Source organism: Apodemus sylvaticus, chromosome 8 (assembly GCF_947179515.1).
Source record: "Apodemus sylvaticus chromosome 8, mApoSyl1.1, whole genome shotgun sequence".
In the NCBI taxonomy this organism is placed as follows: domain Eukaryota; kingdom Metazoa; phylum Chordata; class Mammalia; order Rodentia; family Muridae; genus Apodemus; species Apodemus sylvaticus.
In genome coordinates, this window is record NC_067479.1 from 77,479,819 (window position 1) to 77,502,985 (window position 23,167).

At 41.7% G+C, this 23,167-nt stretch overlaps 1 pseudogene; it reads left to right on the plus strand.

Moving 5' to 3' along the window:
* Nucleotides 1-5,088: 5,088 nt before the first annotated feature.
* LOC127690992 (protein TMEPAI-like) lies at nt 5,089-20,489 on the plus strand (annotated as a pseudogene).
* Nucleotides 20,490-23,167: the final 2,678 nt, after the last annotated feature.

Genomic DNA, 23,167 nt, shown 5'->3' on the forward strand with positions numbered 1-23,167 from the left:
TTTTTATCCCAAGAACTAAGTTGGAGAAGCCAATGTCATGTCCAAGAAAGTAGACTTTCAACCAAACGTTATCAAAAGAGATGGGGAAGGACACTTCACACTCATCAAAGGAAACATCTACCAAAAGGAAGCCTCAATTCTGAACCCCACTGCCTCTAGAGCAACAGCTTCCAGATTTAAAACCAAACTTTGATAAAGCTCAAAACACACATTGAACATCACATAATAATGGGATACTTCAACATTCCAGACACACCATGGAACAGGTCACTGAAATAGAAGCTAAACAGAGACCCAGTATAACCAAGAGAATTTATAAAGCAAATGGATATGGCAGATATCCACAGAACATTTCACCTCCAAACCAAAAAGAAGATATCTTCTTTTTATCATGCCATGGAACCTTCTACAAAACTAACTATATAACCAGATATAACAAGATACAAGATACAGATAAAACAAGCCTTAACAGATACAAGAAGATTGCATGAATAACAGACATTTTAACATATAGCCAGGGACTAAGACTTGTCTTCAAGAACAAGAAGAATAGAAAGCCAAGATTCTCATGGAAACAGAAAAAAAATGTATCATCTACTCAATGATAAATTGGTCAGCAAAGAAATCAAGAAAGAAATGAAAGACTTTCTATAATTCAATGAAAATGAAAAAGCAGTATACCTAACGTTTTGGGACACAAGGAAAGCAGTGTGAACAGGAAAATCCACAGTACTGAGTGCTTTCAGGAACTGGGGTTAGCAACCAAATGTCCCAGATGCCAGGAAAGTGATAGTGTCCCAGGACCCCAGAGGGATGACATTTAACTGATGAAAAGGTAATGAGTATGTGGTCCATATAAAGAATGGAATTGAGATGTGAAAAAATTAATTTCACATGTAAATAGATGGAGCCAGAAATAATCATTCTGAGGGATATAACCCAGACTCAGGAACAACAATGCCACATGTTGTGTCTTATGTGGATGGTAACACTGAATCTTTAGAAATGTGTATTTAAATTAGAATACCCATAGGAGGTAATGTCCTAGTGAGGTGTTGTGGAAGGAGATTTCAATAAAATTGTGCAATGCAGATTTTGTGAAGAAAAAAAAGTAAACAGTGGCAAAGAGATTTAAATGTGGGAGATTGTGAATGGTTGTGGTGGTTTGAATATGCTTGACTATGGGAGTATGAATTTTAAGAGTTTTGTCCTTGTTGAGGTAATTGTGGCCTTGTTGCAAAGTGTGTTACTGTGGACGGTGGGCTTTTACACCTTCTGCATACCCACCTGTAAGACATTCTGAGTGTCTTCACAGCAAGATACAGAGCTCTTAGCTTCTTCTCCAGTGCTGTGTCTGCCTCGATGCTGCCATGCTACCTGCCCTGAAGATAACTGACTGAACCTTTGAACCTGTAAGCCAGCCCCAGTGAAAAGTTGCCTTGGTTCTGGTGTCTCTTCACCTCAATAAACTCAAACTAAGATGTGACCCAGTAGATCATATCAGGAAATTGGTTAAGTTGATGGGTTGGAAGTCCAGGAAGCCACACTGGACAGCAAGAGATTCACCTGCTTCCTATGAGGCTTCTCTCACGTGACGACATTCTCTGCATAGGAACATGTCCTAGGGTTCTATAGATAAGAATAGAGTTTTCCATGCTACTGAGGTATCTAGAAGCTGGTAGGGTTCTGCCAATATGCTTCCCCTCTTGGACATTCTTTCTTCACAAGGTATTTAATTTCTGGTCCACCCTGAGAAGGTGGTATGCACTCATTTCCATGATAAGCACTCACTGAACAGTTCAGAACCAAAAACTTTCTCTCTCATTAAGAACAACTATGGGGAACAGGGAGAAAGCATTTGCCCACAGAGCCTTGCCACTTAAGTCTCCTGCAGAAGACCCCTCCATATTCCTGGATTAGCCCCCACTGAGCTAAGCCAGAGTTTCCCATTCCCCTGCTTCAGGGATTATCCTCAGTCTGCTGGCCTCCTCTATTCTCAGCTCCTCCATGACATGCAGCGGTGACTTCATGTCTAAGGTTCTGAGAATCCCGTTCCCTGGTCTCCTTGAAAGCTAGCACCCCAATTCTGCTGCCAGCCCCCCAACACCCAGCAGTGTCTGGATGTACAGAAATTTGGGAGATCCTGGAACCAGAACCTCAGATACTCCATTCTGGACTCTTCTGTGTACTCTGCAGGGTCAAGGGGACTACACAGAATCAAGAAACACCAGCTATAACCTCCCACACCAAAGGCTCCCCACCCCATGTAGTGTATCTGCATTTCCATCAAGGTGAATACAGACAGTGGGCTAGAGTAAATAGTCTAGCATTTCTGTATTTGGTTATCCCAACAGCTTTGCCACACCTGCACTGCAGGGCAAAAAGAAAACCACTCTAAGGCAAGGTAGTATGGAGGTGTGATAACTGAGTGAAGATTCTTGAAAGGCCATAAGGAAACCTACATGGAGAAGCTTTATAATATACAAACCCATATAAGAGATTTAAAAGGAGTTACCTTGTTATACTCTGACAACGCCTCCTCTAAACACCAGAAACTATCAAATGAAAAGCCCAGGGCCAGGTTTGGGTTATCTTGTTTTGTGTTGTTCATCTTTGAAATCTCATACACTCCCTGAACATTACAGGCTGTTGCCAGAAGGTGGAAATTGGCACAGCCATCAAGTCAGACACCTATCAAATTATTTTGTAAGTGTGTGTTGAGAACACACCAATTTCCCTTTTGCAGTTACTTTGAGATGTAGGCTTATCAGGCCACTGTAGGTAGGATTCAGGTCCTGAATAGAAGATGATGTCTTCTGATTGCTTCTTAGGATCTGAAGGTAAGTCCCTGTTGATGAAGACACTACAGGTTTTGTACATAGGTTTTGGAGACTTTAGCAATGTCTGAACCAAAAGCCTCAACTCTAAGAAGTGTTGTCACACTACCAGGAGGAAATAAGCAGGCTGTTTAGAAAGGAAAGCAGTCAGTACTCCTATCTAGATGTAAAGTCAGTGAACTACAACATGGCAAGTTCTCTCCAAAGGTGCAAAAGTGGTATTTATATCTTGGTGGAAGCCAACAACTGTCTACTTGGCCTCAAGGTCTGCGCAACAGGAGCGAAATGCCAACTGGAAACCTAGCCAACTGTTTATGAGTAGTCAGCACATGGATCTTGGGGAATATGCTACTACTGCTTTGCTAAACCAGGAAAAATCCTAAGTGTATTCTGAATATACTTATCCTTCTAACTAGAGGTAAGTACAGCTCTCACCATTTATTAAAGAAGCCTCTTATTGCAGCAGACAAAACCACACTAGAAAGCCACAGCTTGTCAAAATACAGGTAACCACTGACTGTAGGATGTTCAGCAACATTTGATACATCTGCAACATAATCCCTATACCTTACACTGATGCCACATCTCAGATAAAAGGGCAGAAATGTTGTAAGAGCCTGAGGACTAGGAAGTCTTCAGTAAGACTATCTTGGGAAACCATCTCATCTTGAGAATTCACTGACCTTTCGGTTAACATCTGAACCACCCTCTCCTTCACACAATGCTGATCCTGAGAATCAACTGATTCTTATCTTGGCCGGACACCTGGGGTTGTCTAGGCGGACCCAGCATTCCAGAAAAACTGCTAGATATTTTGTGTAGCAGTTAACATCTGCCCAGGATGGCCTTTCCTCATTCTGTTCCTTTAGCATTCCCCCTCAGCCCCTCTCTACATCCTCTCATATTGTGTTCATAACCAGACATTCAGCCTTTCATTAAAGAGGCCTTGACAACACACACTTTATGCTTGGTCTAGCTTTTCTTTCCTGCCCATTTCTCTTTCAGGCTTGGCCCTCCTCGACCCCCCCAACCCCCTGCCCTGAATATATAGGTTCCATGGTACGGGATAGGATACAGAAAATGTGGTTCATTTACACAATGGAATACTACTCAGCTATTAAAAACAATGAATTCATGAAATTGTTAGGCAAATGAATACTGAGTGTGGTAACCCAATCTCAAAAGAACACACATGGTATTCCCTCACTGGTAAGTGGATATTAGCCCAGAAGCTTGGAATACCCAAGATACAACTCACAGATCAAATGAAGCTCAAAAAGAAGGAAGAACAATGTATGGACTCTGGTCCTTCTTAGAAGGGAGACAAAATACCCACAGGAGGAGATACAGAGACAAAATGTGAAGCAGAGCCTGAGGGAAAGACTGTCCAGAGACTGCCCCACCTAGGGATTAATCCCATATACAGTTACAAAAGTAGACACTATTGTCGATGCAACAAGTGCTTTCTGACTGCACCCTGATATAGCTGTCATCTGGGAGGCTCTGCCAGTGCATGAAAAGTACAGAGAGGGACACTCTCAGCCAACCATTGATCTGAGAACAGGGTCCCCAATGGAGGAGCTAGAGAAAAGACCCAAGGAGCTGAAGGGGTTTGCAGTGCCATAGGAGGAACAACAATATAAGCCACCCAGTACCCCCTAGAGCTACCAGGGACTAAACCATCAACCAAAGAGTACACACGGAGGGACCCATGGCTGCAGATGCATATCCAGTGAGGATGGCCTCATTGGACATCCAAGGGAGGAGAGGCTCTTGGTCCTGAGAAGGCTAAATACTCCAGAATAGGGGAATGCCAGGGCAGGGAAGCAGGAGTTGCTGGACTGGTGAGCAGGGTGAGGGGAGATGTGTTAGGGGATTTTCAGTGGGGGGGTACAGAAAAGGGGCAAACATTCAAAATGTAAATAAAGAATATATCTACTTAAAAATTAAAAAAAATAGCCATAAAAAAAATAACTCACAAAATCTCAATAAGGCGACTGAATCTCCTTGGACCTTAACGAGGAGCAGGCGAAGGTGCTCAGCTACTGATTACCTGGTGCTCAAACTGAGCTTGGCAATTCCATGCCCTGGCCATCCACCAGTGCCCAGTATGGCGTGACTGTGGCATGCCTCCCTGGGCCTCCTGATCCCATAGAGCCTGGTCAGCATTCTGTTTGTGGGGCCCAAGCCCAGCAGGCCAACCAGGGCTGCCCCTGCACCCTGAGCACTGTGCCACCCGCCTTGTGCTTCCCATGACTGCTTGATGGGGGTCAACAGCACCACCACCGCTGCCACTACAGCCAGCTGGCAGCCCAGTGTCTCCTGGGTGTGCAACTGCCAGGGCTCTCTGTTCCCAGCATGGAGATCAAGGAGCTAGAGTTCATGGAGATCTTGGTCATCCTCTTAATGATGATGGTGATGGTGGTGATGATGATCATGTACCTGCTGAGCCACTACAAGCTGTCAGCCTGCTCCTTCACCAGCTGACACAGCCAGGCCAGGGGAAGAGATGACAGACTGAATTCAGAAGGGTGTCTCTGGCCCTCAGAGAGTAAGCTGACAGGAAGACTGCAGGAGCTGCAGGTCTATGCCCAGCCTCGGCCCACTGACTGCCTTGCCGAGATCCCCTTCATGCAGTGGAGCAGCTTCCAGCCCACCATGTAGACAGCGTCATGCTGGGAGGCCCCTGTCCACCCCCTCAGCAATAGCTCAATAACTCAGGGGCTTCAGTGGCACCTGCTACAGCAGTGGTGGGCACACGGAAGGGCCGCCTCCCAACTACAGTGAGGTCATTTGTCTCTGACCTGGCTCCTCCTTCCAGCACCAGCAAAATAAAAGGCAGCCATCCTCCCTGCCAGACGGGATCCAGCTCCATCACCTCACATTGCCCCACTGGAGAAAGAAAAGGAGAAACAGAAAGGTCACCCCCGCTAGGAGTGGGGACCGAGGCACCTGTAGGCAAAACCACAGAAAAACTGCATTTTCTAAGAGAGGAGAGGGAGGAAGTCAGGGGACAAACAGGCCATGTGGCATGTGGTAGTTTTCCTGTCTATGTATAAATGTTTACCTTTCTGTGTGGTCTGAAAACAGAAGCTCAAGAAGCTTGCAAAAAGAAAAAAAAGAATACCATGTTTCTGTGTTGAGCTGTGTGTCTTGAAGGCAAAAGAGAAAATGTTCCACTCGTATTTTCTTCACTGTTCTTAGTTGAGGTCCATAGGTGAATGCTTAATTTCTTTTGTTCATGATGACTTTACTTGACTTTAAAGACATATTTGCACAGAACCTTTGTTTAACATGTGTAATATTATATAAATGAATATATATAATGAATATATGTATAAATGAACATATATATGAGAAGTCTGTATGTGGGAGAATAGTATTTTTGTGTTGGAAGAGACTTATTCAAAAAAAGTTGTATTCTGAACTAGAAGAGGAAAAAAGTGGCAATTTTTTGAGTGCCAACTCTGAAAATGTGTATTAACTTGTAAAGAAAAAACCCAACAAAGCAGGGATTTATTGCTATTTAAATAAATGTTAAGATTTTGCACTATTTTTAATGTATCAGTGTTGTTTGATGGAAACTTCTAAAGAGTGTTTTGAGACTTAGATAAATGTTGAGTTTCAGTATGAGCAGAGCAGCTATGATGTATCCCCCAACCTACCCCCACCCCACGGCCTCAGAGTGCCCCCATTGTGGAGGAAAATCGGTTCCCCAGGACCATGCACCTGCAAGCCAATGGATGTTTCTGTCCAGACAGGCTGTGAACAGTCAAATATTCCCTGCCAAAAGGGAACCATGTTGTCCCTCTGGATTACAGCTGAGTCAGGACCCCCCACACTCCAAAGAGGCACCCAGTTACAGATGCCTTTCCCAATTTGAAAATAAACTGTTACCACAGGGGGGAAAAATCCTATAAATTTCAACAAGCTTTAGCATATTAAGTTGCAGTATGATTAGATGATAATTCTTCTTGTCAGATTGGATGAAACATTACAATAAGGAGAAGGGGATCCAAAGGTAGGCAATATAGTCAGAGAGTGTCTCTGCTTCTGATTTAGTAGTACCATGTGAAGACCCAGCTATGCAACTGTTATGTTTGCAGAGGGCCTAGGACCATCCCATAAGTATTCTCTGGTTGACAGTTCAGTCTCTAAGAGCAGTTTTAGGCTCATATTAGTTGAATCTGTAGGTTATCTTGTGGTGCCCTTGACTGCTGGGCTCCTTCAACACTGCCTCTCCCTCTTTCACAGAATTGGCCAAGTTCCACTTAATGTTTGCCTGTGGGTCTTTGAATCTGTTTCCATAAGCTGCTTGGTGAAGCCTATATCTCTAATGATAGCTATGCTAGGTCCCTGTCTGAAAGTGTAGAAGAATATCATTAATTATATCAGAGGTGGGCTCCCTCTCCTGGCATGGGTCCCAAACTGGTCTAGTCATTGGTTGGCCCTTTCCACAAAATCTACTTCATCTATTGCCCTTGCACATCTTAAACTCAGAAAAAAACTGAGGGTCTAAGGATTGGTCGCTGGGTTGTTGTTTCAATCCCTCCACTGGAAGTCTTTTCTAATTGCAGGAGATGGCCAACCCAGGCTCTGCATCTTGCATTTCTAAGAGTCTTAGCTACAATCACCCTGAGAGATTCCTGGTAGTTTCAAATATCCTAAGTTTCTAGCACTTCCCAGAGAGCCTCCCCATGCCCAATCCAGTTGCTGCTAAGGGCATAGCTGAGCAAGTGTCCTTTTGGTAGGCTAGAACATCATTTATATAAATGCCCAGGTAGAACTATTTCCAATTTTCTGAAAAAACACCAAGTTGATTTCCAATGTGCTTGTACAAATTTGTGTTCCTACTAGGAGGTGTGTTCTCCTGGGAACATGCTTTCAGCAGCAGGAGCTGTCCCTTCAGTTTTTGGACCTTAAGTAGTCTGATGGATGTAAAATCTCAGAGTATTTGTTATTTAATTTTCCCTATGATGTCAACTAAGGATATAGAACATTTCTTTAAGTGGTTCTTGGCCTAGTGAGATTCTTCTCTTGAGGATTCTCTGTTTATATCTGTATCCCATATTAAAATTTGGATAAATTTTGTTAAGTTTGTTGATACCTAATTTATTGAGTTCTGTATATACTTTGGGTATCAGCATTCTGTCAGATGTAGAGTTGGTGAAGATTGTTTGCCATTCTGTAGGCTGAAGTTTAGTTCTTTTGATGTGTTCTGTGCCTTAGAGAAGCTTTTCAGTTTTATAAGGTCCCATTTATTAATTGTTGCTATTAGGGTCAGAGCTGTTGGTGTGGTGTTCACAAAGTTTCCTCCCGTGCCAATCTGTTCAAGACTATTCCTCTCTTTTTCTTCTATCAGATTTACTGTGTCAGGATTTATGTTGAATTTATGTTTGATCCACTTGGACTTGACTTTTGGCAGGGTGATAAATATGGTCCTCTTTTCATTCTTTGACATGCAGACATTCAATTACATCTGAGCCATTTGTGGAAGATGCTTTCTTTACTCACCATTGTGCAGTTTTGGCTTCATTGTCAAAAATCACGTTGTTGTCAAGGTAAGTGGATTTGCTTCTGGGTCTTCAATTCAATTCTGTTGATCAATGTGTCTGTTTTTGTGCCAGCACCACATGGTTTTTATTACTATTACTCTGTAGTACAGCTTGAAATCAGGGATGATGATATCTCCAGAAATAATTCCTGAATTTTAAGAGTATCAATTAGGTTCTACTAGTATTTTTGGTGGTGGTGTTTTTTTTTTCTTTTTTTTTTTCTTTTTGCATTCCATATAAACTTGAGTCCTATCAACGTTGGTAAAGAATTATGTTGGAAAATTAATGGATATTGCATTGAGGTTGTAGATGGCTTTTAGCAAGATGATCATTTTTATTATGTTAATCCTACCAATCCATGAGCAGGGGAGATCTTTCCAACTTGTGATATCTTCTTCAGTTACTGTCTTCAAGGTGTTGAAATTCTTTTCATACTGGACATACACTTGCTTGCATAGAGTTACACCAAGATATTTGATATTTTTTACTATTGTGAAGGGTGTTATTTCCCTAATTTCTTTTTTAGCCTATAAAGATGGTAGGCATCTTTCTGCTGGCCTACTTCTCTCTGTCACTGGTGAAGAGTTTCAGTAAAGCTCTTCCAATATCTGGATGCTGGGGGCCACATTCGAGCCTGCTCTTGTTTAACAAAACCTCATTGATGCCACAGTCTCCTCCATGGGACTTATCTAAGCTATTGATCCAGCTATTATGCTGGCAGCTGCCACTGGGTCCGCCACCAGTCACCCTTTTAATGAATTTTTAATTACTCTCAAATATGCGCCATTTACTGGTCTGCCATATAAACAATGAATAACATTCCCCACTTGAAACTTCTCATCTATCACAATGTTTAGAAGTACCCAATGGCCAAGGCTGTAGTGGTGCATGCCTTTAATCCCAGCACTTGGGAGGCAGAGGCAGGTGGATTTCTGATATTGAGGCCAGCCTGGTTTACAGAGTGAGTTCCAGGACAGCCCAGGCCACACAGAGAAACCCTGTCTCGAAAAACAAAGCAAAACAAAACAAAAGAAAGAAAAAAGTACCCAATATATTTTAAACATAGAAATAGTAATATAACACTTGTCAATAACTTTTTTGTAAAAAGTATGAGAGTGGAATATATGAAGCCCTCTGAGGACAGGGCTGTTCGTGCTCAGTGGTTTGGAGGAGGTGCAGAGAGGCAATGACACAGGCCATGCAGATGTGTTTATATGGACCTTTCAGATGCCATTTCTATTTGTGTTTTGTTTTGCTCTGTGTTACATAGACTTGAGTCCTGGATTGAGAGAAGCAGAAGAGTATCTAGACTAGAACATTGCTGTTAGGAAAGAATTTTCTGACTCCAGCCTTTGTTAAGTATGCAGTTCGTTAGATGCATTGTAAATAGGCAGGGGAAACTGAAGTGCTTATTGGCAACATTGAATCTCTATACTTGAAAGACATAACAGACTTTGGTGTGATAATGAGTGTCTTTAATTCCAGGCTGAGGAAATTCTCTCCCTGTATTCCAGGCCAGCCAGGGCTATAGACACTTTGCATCAACACAGTAAAAAATATGTATATAATGTACTGGTGGGATGTCACAGAGGGGAAGGTGCTTGCAACCAAGGTGGGGGTCAGAGTTTGGTCTCGAGCAATTGAAAGACAGGAGAAAGTTGATTCACAACTTTTCTTTTACGCTCCACACAAATGTGTTGGCACACAAGAGCACAGATGGATTCACTAAATCATAACTGTATAAACAATGAAAAACGTGATTTTAAAAAAGATGGCAGACACAACCATTTATGGACTATTATTTCATAGAAACAATTACACTGACCTCTAAGTGTCTGTCTATAGAAGAGACCCAGCCTTCATTAGACTCTCCTGTCCTCGACCATGAGTCTTCCTTCCCCTTCCACTCTGTCACACTCAAAGGGGACTCATCTAAACACATCATTTTTTTGCTAGGAGATAGGAGATATGTAGTGAAAGTACAAGACAGAGCTAACCTGACACAGGGCGTTTGTAGTCAATGCATCCTGGAAGGCTTAGGATTGACCCATAATAGAACAGATCCTCAAAGTTAGTCTTGACTACAATGACATTGTGTCAAGTACATGAGTTATTTTTCCTCATGCTTACAGCAATACTCTGAGGTAAGGATACCCCAGAACCTACAGAAAGGACACTGAATATTAAAGATCAGGCCTTGCCCTCTCCCATACTCTGTCCATCAGAACGGTTTGAGAGACTCCTAATGAAACTGTTCATGCTACAGAGTAATCTTCTTGCTTACAAATTTTGGCGCAAATCATACCACTACATTCAAGGCTTGAAGTCATTTTCTCTCCCAGAATGTTAAGTGCTAAAGAAAAAACTCGAATTGATTCTGTCTCCCCTTTTATACAGGATAGTCACTGCCAGAAAGTCATATTTTCCAGTCGTCACAGATCTGAACATTACAAATGCTCCCCAACAAGGCTAGCATGATCCGATTTCAAAATCACATTGAAATGTTCACCTATCTATGAGCTAAAAACACTTTCCTCCAAATAACTTGGCAGCAACTCCATATACTCAGGACTTTTCAGACGTAGTCTAGGCTAGGCTAGCATATTTCAAAGATACCAAGGAACACATGCTACTGTTTAGGAAGCTGAGTGAATCATACAACCAGCAGCAACATATCAAGGACCCATACCAGGCTTGATAACACGCTCAGTTCACTTTACCACATGAGTGTCCCCCTGGCTACACAGTCACACACAAATCCATATCATCTCTTAGATTTTCCTGTGTAGATAGAGCTGGCCCTGAAATATGGCCTGCCTCTTGGAAAAATGATCCATGGAAACAGACAGGTGTACTAAAGAAACACCTGATACCTGATTGACTCTGCGACTTCCAGAATGTGCCAGCTGAAGCAGATCCCCTAGCTGACCTCATTGTTAGTCTCTATCTTGTGGGACCAGAAAAGAGTAGTAGCTTCAAGAGTGGTAGAATTCTTACACCTTTCTAAGCCTCCATGCTTGAATTATCAGCCTAAATACAGCAAATGTAATAAAATACAGTGAGCATAATCTACTTTCATTATCCACATTGAAATTTGGAGTGAACTCTCTGCAGAGATCATGAACACCACCAGCACCTGGCCTCCATTACCACCATTAGCTTCTACTAGATTCTCTCTCCATTTTTTCTATTCTGTTGTCTGATCTGAAGAAACAGACTTGGATACTCAGATTCTGGGTATTTTGCACTTTGCTTCAAATTCTGTGTATGGTATCTGTCTCTCCATAGGACTGTGTATAACAGGCTGAGTTCTTAGTAGACCTGTTACCTGCTCTGCAGCAGCAGGAGGGTCTTGGGATCTCCTTGAAATCTGACTTCACTGCAGCTTCCCCTTCACATCAGTGCACCTGGACATTGAATGAGTCCTGCTTCTGCTGAGGATCCACTTGAGGTCCTTGTGGACATGCTCTTCTCTGCATGGCTGCTGATCAATCTGATGTTGCTGGTGCACTCAGGGCCTTGGTCCTACAGCCCATGGCCTCTGCATCAGCTCCTCCTGGTGTTCTAGGTGCTTATGTGTGGCATGGCAGTACCTAACTTGCTCAGCAAGTGCTGGTCAGTCCAGTGATTATCGCTGATTAGGAACAACAATAGAGAACACAGGAAATTCTGTCTGGCCCAGGCAATCATTTAAGGAAAGCCTTTGCCTTCATGTCCTTCCTTGTGCTGGCCTAGATATGCTAGGTGCTGGCTATTATACTGGAGTGCCAGCTGTCTTGCGGGCATCGCTTCTTCTACCAAATCCACACTAGTCTGTGCTGGGAGAAGGCCCCAGGGGTGATGGTAATGGATGCCTTCTCCTTGGATTTCTTCTGGCTCCAGTTTGCTGGCTTTGGGAAGTTCATGCAGAACTGTTCTAGAACTTGGTCCTTAGTCAAGATGGCCCAAAAGAATTGCTTGGATTCTTAATTGTATTAAGGTTATATTTCCATCAAAAATACTCTCACTTGTATCTTTTTTTATTTGATATATTTTTATTTGCATTTCAAATGAATTCCCCTTTTCTGGCTCCCCACTCCCCAAAAGTCCCATAAGCCCTCTTCACTCCTCCTGTTCCCCCATCCAACCCTTCCCACTTCCCTGTTCTGGTATTCCCCTATACTGCTGCACTGAGTCTTTCCAGAACCAGGGGCCACTCCTCTGTTCCTCTTGGATATCAATTAATATGTGGATTATGTCTTGGGTATACCACATTTCTAGGCTAATATCCACTTATCAGTGAGTGCATACCACAATTGATCTTTTGAGACTGGGTTGCCTCACTTAGCATGATGTTCTCCAGATCCATCTATTTGTCTAAAAATCTCAAGAATTCATTGTTTCTGATGGCTGAGTAGTACTCCATTGAGTAAATATACCACATTTTTTGAATCCATTCCTCCATTGAGGGACACCTGGGTTCTTTCCAGCTTCTGGGTATTACAAACAGGGCTGCTATGAACATAGTGGAGCATGTGTCCTTATTGCATGCCGAGGAATCCTCTGGGTATATGCCCAGGAGTGGTATAGCAGGGTCCTCCGGAAGTGTCATGTCCAGATTTCTAAGAAACCACCAGACTGATTTCCAAAGTGGTTGCACCATCTTACAAGTATCTTAAAATGAAAAAGCTAATGGGCCTCTACAGATGTATTCCAGATGTTTCCAGCTGGATACAAAGCATCAGTGTAGAAGCCCCCAAAATTTTCAAAGACACATGGGGACACACAGGGGACCTCACAGCATCTTGCTTCTTTCATAGAGTACCTGCTAGAAGCTTATCATACCCATTCTGCCATAGACCCATATGCACTGGAGACCAGGCAGGTGCTCAACATGCAGTGCTTTTTGTCACCAAATATTACAAGTTCCAAAATGTAGATGGATTAGAAGGGATTAATGGGACCCACTGGCTGGAGGTGGCTCAAAATGAGTATGAAAACAGAAACCTGATTAGGAATCAGAGAGAAAGGTGACTTACCAACACCAAAGTAGTAGCCTGATAAGATCACCTGAATATTAGTCTGGTGAAATAGAAAAAAAAGGAGACTGGAAACTAGCAAGCCACCATTAGTGAGAAAATAATGTTCCTACCACAAGGAAAAAGAACATAGTACAAGTAATTGCCTTAAAAGAAGAAAGGCCCCAACTCCTATGCATACAAAAGTAGGTTGTCCCCATCTTGTGCTTTAAGCTCCTAAGATCCTAGGGAGGGTTCTAGGGTAACACTTACAGTTGGGGATAAAACAATGACTTCTTTATGGACACAAGGATGATACTTTAAATACTTAAGAATCCCATATGTTACCTGATAATAAAAAGATTTCAGGCCAAGGTAAAACCAGAAAACTACCTGACTACCACTGGACCAGCAACTATTCCATTGACTGGAGAGGAGAACCACATGTTGCTGTTGTGTCAGGTTGCCCCTAACCACTGTTGGCATGAGAACTCTTACATAAATTCAAAGTTACTACCATCTTCTGTGACAATGAGCCACAGGCATCCACATATTCAAAAAAGGTTTCTCAAAATATTTTCTGGCATGCTAGTTTACACCTTTGCCCAGGTAGTTCAGCATCACTTCTCCCTTCCCACACCACATATACTGCCTGTATTCCAAAAGGACTGTGGTAATCATGGACACATGTGAGATATGTGAGATGCACCAGAACATGCTGCCAAGCATTGAGACCCACAGTGTCCAGCTGACTCAAGAACTATCACCTCTGTGAATTTCATCATCCTACAGGCCTATACTTCCTTCTGAACCTGAGAGAGATCATGTCCCGGTATCCTCAATGCTGCTTCTCTCCTAGGAGGTCTGTCCTAACCAAGAACACAGATGAGACACTAGTCCTTGTAACCACACTAGCTGGAATCCTACCAGTGTACATAGGATCTATCCTGCTCTGCCTGTGTCCCATAGTTCTTCCACTCTGTACCTCCATCTGCAACTGGGACAGGTCCTTCCTTTGTACCACAAAGCCTGGCTCTCTCAATGTAGGTTCACCCTAACCATGAAAATAGCAAGTCTTCCCTCATCAGGGACATGGGAGGACTGTTACAACCAGGAACACAGGACTCCTGCCCTAACCAGATACAGTGCAGCCAGCCTTCAAGTAGGCCTGCTCTAATCCAGGTAACAAAGCACTACATGCCTCCAAGGAGGGCTGGTCCAGTCAGAGACACCCAGGCAAGTTAACACCAGAGATGACCAGATGGTGAGAGGCAAACACAAGAACTAAGCAAGACACCAGGTTAATTTTGCAGCATTCTTACCTAGTTCTTCCATTACAGCAAGCCCTAGGACCTATTTCCCTCATGAATATTGTCTCACTTAGGGTTTTACTGCTGTGAACAGACACTACGACAAAGGCAAATCTTTTAAAGGACAACATTTAACTGAGCATAGCTTACAGGCTCAGAGGTTGATTCTAGTATCATCAAGGTGAGAACATGGCACCATCCATGCATACATGGTAAGGAGAAGCTCAGAGTCCTATATCTTCAACTTTAGGCTGCTAATGGAAGACTAAATTCCAGGCAGCTAGGATGTGGCTGTTATAGTTACACAGCTAATCCAACAGAGCCACATCTTCAAATAACGCCACTCACTGGACTGAGCATATATAAACCATAACATTCCATTCCATAGCCACAATAGGCTTGTTCAAGCATGGGAATCTATGGAGGCCATATCTAAACATAACATAATGCAAAATACATTATGTCCAACTTCCAAAGTCTCCATAGTCTAAAGCAGTCTCAACATTAATAAAAGTCCAAAGTTCAAGTAGCACAACAAAAACTGAGAAAATTCAAAAAAAAATCATCAGAACCTTCTACAAAAGCCTATACTCAACACAACTGGAAAATCTGGAGGAAATAGACAATTTCCTGGACAGATACCAAATAGCAAAATTAATTCAAATAGACCATCTAAACAGTCCCATAATCTCTAAAGAAATAGAAGTGGTCATTGAAAGTCTTCCAACCAAAAAAAGCAAAGGACCAAAGAGTTATAGTGCAGAATTCTATCATATCATTGAAGAAGACCTAACACCAATACTCTTCAAACTAACCCACAAAACAGCAACAGAAGGAAGACTACCCAACTCTTATTATAAAGCCATAATTATGCTAATACCAAAACCACACAAAGATCCAACAAAGAAAGAGACCTTCAGGCCAATTTCCCTTATGAATATCAATGCAAAAATACTCAATAAAAATCTTGTCAACCAAATGCAGACCACATCAAAATGATTATTCATCATGATCATGTAGGCTTCATCCCAGGGATGCAGGGATGGTTCAATATATGGAAATCCATCAATGTAGTCCACTATATAAACAAACTCAAAAAAAAAAAAACCCACATGGTCATTTCATTAGAAGCTGAAAAAGCATTTGACAAAATTCAGCATCTTTCCTATGAAAAGTCTTAGAAAGATCAGGAATTCAAGGCCCATATCTAAACATAGTCAAAGCAATATACAGCAAACCAGTAGCCAACATCAAACTAAATGCAGAGAAACTTGAAGCAATCCCACTGAAACCAGGGACTAGACAAGGCTGCCCTCTCTCTCCATATTTATTCAATATAATACTTGAAGATATAGCTAGAGCAATTAGACAACAAAAGAAGTTCAAAGGAATACAGATTGGAAAGAAAGAAGTCAAATTATCACTATTTGCAGATGACATGATAGTCTACTTAAGTGATCCAAAAACTCCACCAGAGAACTCGTACAGCTGATAAACAACTTCAGCAAAGTGGGCAGATATAAAATTAACACGAACAAATCATAGCCTTCCTATACTCAGAGGATAAACAGCCTGAGTAAGAAAGTAGGGAAATGACACCCTTCAAAATAGTCACAAACAATATAAAATATTTTGGTGTGACTCTAACCAAACAAGTGAAAGATCACTATGACAAGAACTTCAAGTCACTGAAGAAAGAAATCAAAGAAGACCTCAAAAGATGGAATGATCTCCTATGCTCGTTAATTGGCAGGATTAATATAGTAAAAATGTGTCTGGGCACAGGGGAATAGTTCCTGAACAGAACAATAGCTTATGCTCTAAGATCAAGAATTGACAAGTGGGACCTCATAAAATTACAAAGTTTCTGTAAGGCAAAGGACACCATCAAAAGGACAAATTGGCAACCAACAAATTGGGAAAATATCTTCACCAACCCTACATCTAACAGAGGGCTAATATCCAATACATACAAGGAACTCAAGAAGTTAGACCCCAGAAAACCAAATAACCCTATTAAAAATGGGGTACAAAGATAAACAAAGAATTTTCACCTGAAGAACTTCGGATGGCTGAGAAGCATCTTAAAAAATGTTCAACATCATTAGTCATTAGGGAAATGCAAATCAAAACAACCCTGAGATTTCACCTCACACACCAGTGAGAATGGCCAAGATCAAAAACTCAGGAGAAGACAGGTGCTGGCGAGGATGTGGAGAAAGAGGAACACTCCTCCACTGCTGGTGGGGTTGCAAATTGGTACAACCACTCTGGAAATCAGTCTGGTGGTTCCTCAGAAAACTGGTCTCGTCACTTCAGGAGGACCCTGCTATACCACTACTGGGCATATACCCAGAGGATTCTCCAGCATGTAATAAGGATACATGTTCCACTATGTTCATAGCAGCCCTATATATAATAGCCAGAAGCTGGAAAGAACCCAGGTGTCCTGCAATGGAGGAATGGATACAAAAAATGTGGTATATATACACAATGGAGTACTATTCAGCCATTAGAAACAATGAATTCATGAAATTCTCAAACAAATGGATGGAGCTGGAGAACATCTTACTAAGTGAGGTAGCCCAGTCTCAAAAGATCAATCATGGTATGCACTCACTGATAAACGGATATTAGCCCAGAAACTTGAATACCCAAGACATAATCCACATATTAAATGATGTCCAAAAAGAACGGAATAGTGGCCCCTGATTCTGGAAAGACTCAATGTAGCAGTATATGGCAATACCAGAACAGGGAAGTGGGAAGGAATAGATGGGTGAACAGGGAGAGGGAAGAGGGCTTATGGGACTTTCAGGGACTAGGGAGCCAGGAAAAGGGAAATCATTTGAAAAGTAAATAAAAAATATATCGAATTAAAAAAAAAAAGACCTAGCTCCCTGGAAGGCTATCAGCCTTCAGATAAAAATGTAGAACTCTCAGCTCCTGCACTATGCCTGCCTGGATATTGCCATGTTCTTGCCTTAATGATAATAGACCGAAACCCTGAACCTGTAAGTCAGCCCCAATTAAATTTTGTCCTTATAAAAAAAAAAAAGAAAATCAATAATCAACCTTAAGACACCTGTTTTATCAATGGATAATAGACATAAGCTGGCATTTTGACAAGAGAAGATGCAGAAAATATTATTAGTTCCAGAGCTAAGGAACACTTTTCTGTTGTTTTTACATTTTGTCTGTTTGTTTGTGGGATTTTAAATTCCAGCACCAAAAGACATAGAAACATGCATGGCTGTACTTACTCTGCCTGTCAGAGCCTGCACGCTCCTATTTACACTTCTTCCCTGGCCTCTAACATTTAACATAGATTATCACCTTTGTTGGTTCAGGCCAGAAGAAATTCCAGCTTGGAGACAAAATAGGAACACACATTTCCCCCCTAGCTAAGGAGTCATAGTTACTGGGGAAAAGGAGTCAGGGATTTATTCTTTACTGTTGCATCCTCTGGTAGATGACCACCCTCTAGAGAATGCTATACACCTGGAGGATATGGGCAGCGCAAACTGTCCTTAATGGGGTTGAGAGAAAAGCTCTGAAGTCAGGTGGGTGGGGAAAGATGAAAGGTTGGTGGAGATGGGATCAAAATCGATTGTATGAAATTCTCAGAGAACTAATAAACTGATAGAAAATAAATTTAAAAATATAGTAAAAAATGGCCATCTTACCAAAAGCAATATACAAATTCAATGCAATCCTCATCAAAATCCAAACTCAATCCTTCATAGAATTAGAAAGAGCAATTCTAAAATTGATCTGGAATAATAAAGAACTCAGGATAGCTAAAACTACTCTCAAAAGTAAAATAAATTCTGGGGGAATCAGTATCCCAGACATCAAGCAGTACTACAGAGCAACAATGTAAAAAACTGCATGGTATTGGTACAGTGACAGATAGGTAGATCAATGGAATAGAATTAAAGACCCAGAAATGATCCCATAAACCTAGGGTCACTTGATCTTTGACAAAGGTTAAATCCATCCAGTAGAAAAATAAGATAGCCTTTTCAACAAATGGTGCTGGCTCAACTGGTGGCTAGCATGCAGAGGGATTAAATCGATCCATGATTAGTTCTTATCTCCTTGTACTAAGCTCAAGTCTAAATGGATCAAGGACCTCCACATAAAACCAGACCCATTGATACTAATAGAAAAGAAAGTGGGGAAGACCCTTGAATACATGGGCACAGCAGAAAATGTCCTGAACAGGGCACCAATAACCTATGTCCTAAGATCAAGAATTGACAAATGGGACCTCATAAAATTACAAAGTTTCTGTAAGGCAAAAAACACTGTCAATAGAACAAAACAGCAACCAACAAATTGGGTAAAGATCTTTAACAACCCTACATTTGACAGAGAGCTAATATCCAATATATACAAAAAGCTCAAGAAATTAGACTCGAGCGAAACAAATAACCCTATTAAAAAATGGGGTAGAGAGGTAAACAAAGAATTTTGACCTGAGGAATATCAAATGGCTGAAAAGCACCTAAAGAAATGTTCAACATCCATAGTCCTTAGGGAAATGCAAATAAAAACAACCATGAGATTTCATCTCACACCTGCCAAAATAGCTAAGTTAAAAAACTCAGGAGACAGCAGGTGCTGGAGAGGTTGTGGAGTAAAAGGAACACTCTTCCACTGCTGGTGGGATTGCAAGCTGGTACAACCATTCTGGAAATCAGTTTGGCAGTTCCTCAGAAAAGTGGGCGTAATACTACTGGAGGACCACATTGTACCACTTCTGGGCATATACCGAGAGGATTCTCCAACATGTAATAAAGACACATGTGCCACTATGTTCATAGCAACCGTATTTATAATAGCCAGAAGCTGGAAAGAACCCAGATGTCCCTCAACAGAGGAATGGATACAGAAAATGTGGTATATTTACACAATGGAATACTATTCAGCCATTAAAAGCAATGGATTCATGAAATTTTTAGACAAATGGATGGAAATGGAAAATATCCTGAGTGAGGTAACCCAATCACAAAAGAACAGTCATGGTATTCACTCACTGATAAGTGCGTATTAGCCCAAAAACTTGGAATACCCAAGACACATTTCACTTTTCAAATGATGCCCAAGAAATAGGAAGAGCAAAGTATGGATGCTTGGATCCTTTATAGAAATGGAAAAAATACACACAGAAGGTGATACAGAGACAGTCAGGCAGCATGAAGGCACTACAGGTCTATGCCCAGCCTCGGTCCACTTGACTGCCTTGCCTTGTCCAGCAGAGCAGCTTCCAACCCACCTACCCCTACCTGCAGCAGGAAATCGCCCTGCCCCCACCCCACCATCTCACTCTTTGATGGTAGGAGCCTCCGCTCTACCAGGGCCCCTGCTCCCTCCAGCTACAGGACCCTGAGCAACAGCTGGAGATGAACCAGGAATCTGTGTGAACCTCCCAACCACTGTCCACAGTGACCTTATAGACAGCACCATGCTGGGAGGCCCCTGTCCTCCCAGCAGTAACTCAGTAACTCAGGGGCATCAGTGCCACCTGCTATAGCAGTGGTGGGTGCATGGAGGAGCCGCCTCCCCCCTACAGTGAGGTCATTTGTCACCACCCGGGCTCCTCCTCCCAGCACCAGCAAGGTAGCAGGCAGTCATCTTCCCTGCTAGGTGGGGCCCAGCTCCATCACCCTCACATTGCCCCACAATGTCCTCCCATGTCTGCCTGCATTTTGCCATGCTATCCAGAATGATGACAATGTGGTGAGATAAGAGGAAAAGGAGGAACAGAAAGGTCACCCCCTCTAGGAGTGAGACCAGGGCACCTGTAGGCAAAACCACAGAAAACACTCCACACGGGGACAAACAAGCCATGTGGCATGTGGTAGTTCTCCTGTCTCTGTATAAATGTTTACGTGTTCTGTGTGGTCTGAAAGCAGAAGCTCAAGAAGCTTGCAAAAAGAAATAAGAAAAGGATACCATGTTTCTGTGTTGAGGCCTATGTCTTGAAGGCAAAAGAGAAAATGCTCCACTAGTCTTTTCTTCACTGTTCTCAGTTGAGCTCCATGCTTAATTTGTTTTGTTTATGATGGATTTAGTTAATTTTAAAGATATATTTGCACAAAACCTTTGTTTAAGACCGTGCAATATTATATATCCCCCCACGTGTGTGTGTGTGTGTGTGTGTGTGTGTGTGTGTGTATACTTAGTGGATATATATATAGTATATATATATATATATATATATACTATATAAATATATAGTATATATATATACTAAGAGAACTCTGTATATGGGAGAACAGGAGTATTTTTGTATTAGAAAAGGATTGTTAAAAAAAAAGTTGTTTTCTGAACTAGAAGAGAAAAAAAGTGGCAATTTTTTGAGTGCCAACTCTGAAAGTATGTATTACCTTATAAAGGAAAAAAATCCTACAAAGCAGGGGTTTAGGGCTATTTGTATAAATGTTAAGATTTTGCACTTTTTAAAAAATATATCAGTTCTTGTTTGATCAAAACTTCTAGAGAGTGTGTTGAGACTTGGAGAAATGTTGAGTTTCAGCCTGAGCAGAGCAGCTACAGTGTGTCCCCCAGGTCCTCTGGTCTTAGAGACCCTCACTGTGGAGGAAAAGCCAGGTTCCCAGGGCCTCCTGCCAGCAAGCCAATGGATGTTTCTGTCCAGACAGGCTGTGAACAGTTAAATATTCCCTGCTGAAGGGGAACTGTGTTGTCCCTCTGGGTTATAGCTGTCAGGATCCCCAACCTTCCAAAGAGGCACCCAGTTACAGATGCCTTTTCCAACTTGAAAATAAACTGTTACCAAGGGGGCGGGGGGGGGGGGGGAATCTGAACAAAAGGGCTGCTCAAATAAGACCAAACAATGACAACAGCAGCTGACATGCCATGGGGATGGGGTGGTTTCACAAGGCTCCAGCTCTAAATAAAGAACTGTGGACAAAGAACAGCAATGAGAGAGGTAGAATTAATCTTACCAAGATGAGTCCTCTGACTGGTTATCTAATACCAGGTAGCCATACCTATCAACATCAACAAATAGGCCACAGTAAATGGACCTTGCAGGGAGCCAGCCCTGGCAGTGGTGTTTCTTCTTGTCAGTTCTTCTTGAAGCAGTGGAGGGGGAAGAACTTAGCTGGTGTTTCTACATAATTAAAGATTTACTTATCTAAATCTAGGTTACTATGGTACTGTAGCTGACCTGTCTTCTATAATCCTCTGAGGCCAGAGACTGCAGCTCCTGGCATTTAGCACCTCTTCCTCAAACTGCTAAGGATTAGGCAAATGGCCTTTGTACTGTCTCCACAGGAACTGCTTGGCTTTAACTTTCAGCCTGCTAGTCAGAAGTCACAGGGATAAAAAATGGGACACTTAGAGAAGTGGCTAAAGAGTTTATTACTAAGTTGTAAAAAGTTTCCTATGAAAGCTCTCTAAAAGGGAAAAGCAGAAAGATCCTAAGTGGAGAAAGGGAAAAATTCTTCTAAGAGGAGAAAAGGCAAAAATTCTATTCTAACTGGGGAAGGGGAAAAATTTCTACTCTAATCCTTTTTCCTCATCTCTTTGTCCTCAGTACTTATTCATCTTTCAGAAAACATGATCACATGTTACAACATTCATCACAAGTTCACGCAAAATACCAAGTCATAAATTGAAATAGAAGTTTACAACAGAGAATGTTTACATACATATCCATTAGGAGTAATTATTTAGCTAAACATCTATCACTGTCTTCTCTATAGATTTGTAGAAAGTTTAAAACCATAACTAAACTATAAGTGAAGTTTTGTATAGATAAACCCAGACAATATTTTATCTTCTGTCCTAGCACCTAAAATAAATGTTTAGTTCCCTTTTCATGACCTTTGGTTAATTGTTCTACAACCTCTTGGAATGTGCTCTGAGTAGGAGAAAGTCTGGTTGCCATCTAAGAGCAATTAACCTGTGGAAGACTGGCAGAGTTCTCATTGCAGTTTTGAATATCAGAAAAGGACCTAATAGCAGTCCCTTATGAAAGAGCTTAATAATCACAGTTTTAATTTTAGGAATTCTTATAGGATCATCATTAAAACTTTAGTCATCTATTTTTCAGCATAGCATCACTATAAGAACGTACATCTTCATGGATCTGCAGAGATCTGCTCCAAAGGAGTGTGCTATAACTGATTGGTTATTATATATATATATGTTTAATAATAAGAGGAAAAGCATATTAATAGCAGGAGTCTTTCCTAAAGTTAGTCCCACGCAGCCTTGCTGAATGAGGGCTCACCTGCCACAGATTATATAATAATTCGAAGCAGGCCATTTCAGGACAATTGCCTGCTAGTATATTAGCTTGTCTCATTATGGCTTCCTACAGGACCTAGCAGGCAACATTTATATATTTATTCTTGTGTGTATAACAAGAGTAACTTTCAAAAAGAGACTGAGTATTTGAGAGTGAGTAGGAGGCACAGGTGTAGTTGAGGAAG